Source organism: Dunckerocampus dactyliophorus, chromosome 14, assembly GCF_027744805.1.
Source record: "Dunckerocampus dactyliophorus isolate RoL2022-P2 chromosome 14, RoL_Ddac_1.1, whole genome shotgun sequence".
Taxonomy (NCBI): Eukaryota; Metazoa; Chordata; class Actinopteri; order Syngnathiformes; family Syngnathidae; genus Dunckerocampus; species Dunckerocampus dactyliophorus.
Window position 1 is genome coordinate 509,221 of NC_072832.1, and position 5,690 is coordinate 514,910.

Here is a 5,690-nt window from a genome sequence, read left to right on the forward strand (position 1 = left end):
CAAGCATACATTTGAGCATTTGTGGCACAGGCAGCCCTGTTGAGCATCAGCTGCACATGATGCTTTTGCATGCATCTATTTGGAGTGCTTGAAAACAGTCCCAGCGCTCTCCCGGGATGAAGGCTACAGTACGTGTCCATTAGGAGGACCTGCATGGTGAGCGAGAGCCCCCATCATGTGTCCTTGGAGGGGGGAGCTGAATGCCAGACGGAACCTGCAGCTCCTCTCCAAATGAGACGGCTTCACAGGACTAATGGCACACTTGTAAAGTCGCACTAAAGTCACGAGTAAAACATCGCAAAGGCATCCTTGTGGGGTCAACACCAAAGGCCGGCGTAGAAGTAGAAGTAGTGTCTTCTACACCGTGGGCTGCAACACAGGCACATTTAATGTTGGTCATTTAGAACGTTACACGGATATTAGCTGGAGATTGACATGTGCAAGCGTGACTAAGAAGGTTCTTTTGCTGCCTGCAATGATGCTTTCAAGTTCCGGGACACCAGGGGACGACAAACACAAAGATGAGCATGCAAGAGATCCTCACTCGACATACCAGTTTCGTTCCTATGACGGCAACGTAAGAGGAAGTCTCAATAATGAAACCACTACACTGCTTACTTATCACTGTCCGTTTCATAGGAGCAGATGCTCTCACGTGTTCAACGATACCTTCTTTGTCCTTCATGATAGGCGTGGTGATTGGGCGGCTATGCAGCCATTGTTGATCGGATTTTCTCCAATTTCTCATTTTCAATTTTCACTCACTTCTTTTTCTTTTTTTATTTATCTTTAAATAATTATCTTTATCTTTATAAATAAAGAATTTTTACTCATTTCACTTCCCTTTTCACTTTCCTTTTCTTTGACGCACTGCCGTCAGAAGAGTCTGCCTCAAGCCTTGGAGACATAATGAAGGGAAAAAAGAAGGGTGTCTTAGAATAGTCGATGATTCGATTGAAATCGCATGAAAATGTCATGTGATCAAGATTGTAGCCTTCTGACCACATGGGGGTGCCCATGGCTGCTGCGTAGCATACGTTTTTTTACATAGAATGTCTTTGCTTTTGTCATAAATAGCCTATTTTGATACAAATTCAGTCTCATTTGTGTTAATAAAGCATTGAAAATGACGTGTGTGTTTAACAGTTTTAACGGCGGCGCGTGCACACAGCGAAGCCCGGCATCTCTTCCAGATTTGCAGTTTTGTAGTTATTATTTTGTTCATATCGGGACTGGTTTCACATCTTACACTCCACAAGAGCTTTTAGATATCGCATTTCGCAGCGCCAACTTTTTTTTAATCACTGCTCCTTTGACTCGTCTTTGCAAGTGCAGCTTAAATGCACTTTGGAAAGGGAAAGAAATAAGACAAAAAGAACATGTCTTGTTTACATAATGTCTTCAAAACACTATTCCACGATAGCGACAAGGCTGTAAAGCTCCCTTAATACGCCCATTTAAAACAATAACTGAAGGATAAGCAACTCCACAGTCATTTATACTTACCATCCTGGGAGCTGAGTGGGGGAAGGAGGAAGCAGGAAGTGACGTCGGTGGTTCATAGTTTGAGCTTGGCGTGGGTCACAGCCGCAACAGTAGCTCGTGTTAGGGATTATTGCTGTGATACAAAGAATAATCAGTAAAACAGCGCAAGTAAACTAAGCAAGTAAACATAAAGGAAACTAACTCCATACGCGGCTTAACGCTATAGCATGAGATGATGTCCCGCTAGCGCTAACAACATTATTAAACATCACCTCGATGCATTCTTGTAGAGCATTAACATCCGGGAACAGGACAGGTGTGAAAAGAAGAATAGAAAATAAGCGTCTGTCATACACTTAAGTCCCAGTTAGTTGTAAGTGGCCACAACGCCTGAAAAAAAACATTATTAGTGAAGCATAAAGAACATAAACATGCACGATCGTGGGCTTTCTAACATAGCCAGTGCATCCAGTCCTGAAACAAATTGCAGGCTGGTGCTGCTTAGAAAATGCGCTCATTAGTCACCACACCGCCACCAAGAAGACCAGCTATCATTTCATCTGTCTTCAAGACGAAACACTCCTAAGGCACCACATACATTTGAACATGAAGGAATTAGGTATGTTTAACCGCTCAGCATAATTCACTTACACACGCAACGTATTGAGTCAGCAAAAAGGTGAAGACGTGGCCCCCAAATCCGTTCATGTTTCAGTATGTGGCCCTTGGTGGGATGGGTGGGGGTGCAGGGAAATAAAACTGAGCGTGATTATCTGTGGAAGGGAAGAATTTGCATGCAGGTGCAGGCATACCCAATCAAGTGTCCACACCCAACCTGCAGGCTTGTAATGCAACAGCAACATTGATTTATGGCAGCACACGGCGTGCACAAGTCCACCTTTAGTCATGCATTTCCATATCGTGGCTTAAACAAACCTCGGCTTTAAAACAAACCAAGGATGCATTGCATTTCTACTTGGGAGAACTTCAGCGAGCGGCGAGGAAACTTTTATAATGTCTTTCTCGCTCCTTCCCTGCACAGTTTTACGACGAGATTCATGGCGCCGCCTGTAAACGCGGCGGATCGGCCTTCAAAATGAGACGTAAGAAATAAGTGGCGAGTGAGTCTCCTGGCGTTCGCCTTCGCCGCCATTAGTCACATCCCATGCATGCTATTAAAGGCGGGGAGGGAAGATAATGACGCGCATACACCTTTCCAGTTTTTACCTCATTGTTCATGGACTGTCATTGTTTCTTTGGAAAGCAGATACATTATTAAAGCGTCTTTGTTGTGCAGCTGATGGATTTCTAACGTTCTAATTACATTTTATTAGTCAGACAGAAAGTTATGTACGTACGCCGACAGGATGATAAGCTCCAGAATGACTCAGCTTCCTGGCATCAAAAGTGCACTAATCAGGAATAACTTAGACAAGCGTCAAGCCCCGCCTACTGCCATTCGCTCATAAGCATATTCACGGATTTCTTTGTTTTTTTTTTCAAGTGTGAAAAGAAGTTAACCACGTCTTATATTAAAAACGCAAACAACAACAAACCTCTCAAACTTGACCTTTACGTAAGGCTAAGGTTGGGCATCGTTTGAAGTTCAGTGATTCCGGTTCCGATTCCTCGTTTCGATTCCAGTTCCTAACGATTCTCGATTCCTATTCTTCTCAGAGGTAGGGTCAAAAAAGCTCCATGACTTTTTAAAATGAGATGAATGACTTTACTATGAATTTCTTCCAGGGCTATTTTAAACCAGCACATAAATATCAAATATAATTGAATTTGAACCTAGACGTCTCTTTACATAGGAGTTTATTTTGAAAATCTGGTGAAAAAACAATGACACATATCCTGTTGATGTGTTGGAGGGTGTCTTATGGTGCAGAATAGACAGAGAGTAAGTCAACCATGTTACTGAACCATGACTTCCTACTAATCTCAAACAACTTACAACACTTAACACGGGTCTGGTCAACTTCCTGGCTAAAGCTAGCGTTAGCGTCAGGTCGTTTGACTATGAATATGTACACACCCTTACGTTGGCTGGATATTTGATTTGGCCACCGTATTCGCAGTATAAAGTATACTTTTTTTTGCTGCTTCAATGTTGGCATAAGATGGGTGACATTTATTGTTTGACTTAACTGACTGCTCAGGAAAATATCGGTCCCTGACTAAAAAAGGGAGAAGAGCAGCTTTTTGTGAAAAGATACATTTCAAGCTTAACTTTGCTTTTTTTTGCTTTTTTGTTTTTGTGACAGATGACCCTGCGATTGGCTGGCGACCAGTCCAGGGCGTACCCCGCCTGTCACCCGGAGTCAGCCGGGATAGGCTCCAGCATGCCCCCGCGACCCTAATGAGGATGAAGCGGTATAGAAAATGGATGGATGGATGGTGACAGATGAAATATCTAAACAATTCCACCGAGATAAACAACACAAAAAACATCCAAATACCAGTTTATTTACAAATATGACACCATCAGCTATTTGCAAGTTTCACATTTGCAACTGAACTGTGCGTGTGCGCACACATGTGCATGTGGCTGCATTAAAATTTCCCTTCAATATGTCCTTCTGCACGCTATACTGCCCCACGTTCTTCCACTTCCTCCTTGCTGTCATGAATGTTTTTTCCTTTGAAATTCACATGTTGAGCTCTTATCTAATGCACTTCTGCCACCTTGTGGTCGCTTTTATGGCTTAAAACTGCTCTAAAAGTGACATCCATTAGTGTGCAGTTGCGACATCACCTCTTTTTGCCTCTTGCGCAAAAAAACGTAATGGCATATAAATATGTCTTTCAGATCACCAGAAGTAGGAATCTAAATTTTAAAAAATTAACAATTCCAGAAGAATCGGAATGTTAGTCCCGATTTCCTTGGATGCTCGATGCCCAACCCTGCTGAAGGCTTATGCACTCCGTGTCGAGACGCTGACAGATGGCGTTAGCCATTCCAAACTTCCAAACAAAAATGTTCAAAATTTCCGACGACCAGCTTTGGATAACGCACGTGTCAATGGGGGGCCGAAACCCTGCAGGTTTTCGCTCCGATCAGTTTCTCCAGCAGGTGATTTAATTGATGAGGTCCTTCCCTCAAATAGGAGGTGTTGATCATTAAAATCACCTGCTTTAGTGACCGGCTGGAAAGAAAACCTGCAGAGTCTCGGCCCTCCGGGGCATAAGTTTGACACCCCTGGGATAGCGGTTCTCTCTCACGGAGGTTGTTTTTGTCCATGCTCATCGTTACTCAGCAGAATCTTACGGGTTTTTACACTTTTATGGCTGATGGGCAGCGTATGCAACATGACACCCTTAGGATGACGACGATAGGATCAAAAACAGCCTTTCCAATGCAGTGAGTGTGATTGTGATACGGTAGCTACAGAACATCCGGATGGACAACATTTGCTCTCATTTCCCTTCCACTCCTTCATATCTCTACATGCATATTCCCATTTCTTTCCTAATTATTCCCATCCAGTGTGTGTGCGTGTGCGTGTGTGCATGTGGACAATACATCTTCATACAACCCTGGTGAAGCTGAACATCATATCTCACTATTCACAACTGACTTCGTCTTCTTTCCCCTTCCCAAACTTAAGCCGCTCTTTTTGAGACATTTTCTCTCCCCCGGCTGTCCAAAAAGCCACGTTGGATTTGGAGCTGTCTCCAACTTCAAAAGGGGTGAGATGGGATGGAGACGGGTGGGGGGAAGACAAGGAGATACACGGGCTGGGAGAGGGAGGTGCAAATGGACTTGAAAGGAGATGGATAGACAAAAGAGAGGTGGGTGTGTGTGTGTGTGTGTGTGTGTGCGTGTGTCAGCAATGGGCTGCCAGCAAAGCGAGCGAGCAGAGATCACGTCACCTTTGGACCAGTTTCAAAAGTGTTCATTTAGAAATTTCAGAAAAAGGTTGCAGAGGCTTCGCTGCAAGTATCGATTTTCCTTTCAGCAGGAACAGGAAAAGCTGCAAGGAATCCCACTCCAGTGCAAGGAAACCCAAATGCCAACGTGGAATCAAATCCATAACTGGGGTGGAGGAGGCTCTTCTCTTGTCAGCATAAAATATATCAGGACAGTAAACTGATACAACCATTACTTGTTTATGGTGCCTGTGAAGGGAAGGAAGCACTTTCTAAAATGACTTCCTATTCCCCACACGTAGCCCTCGCCCTTTTAATTTTCCATGTTATAC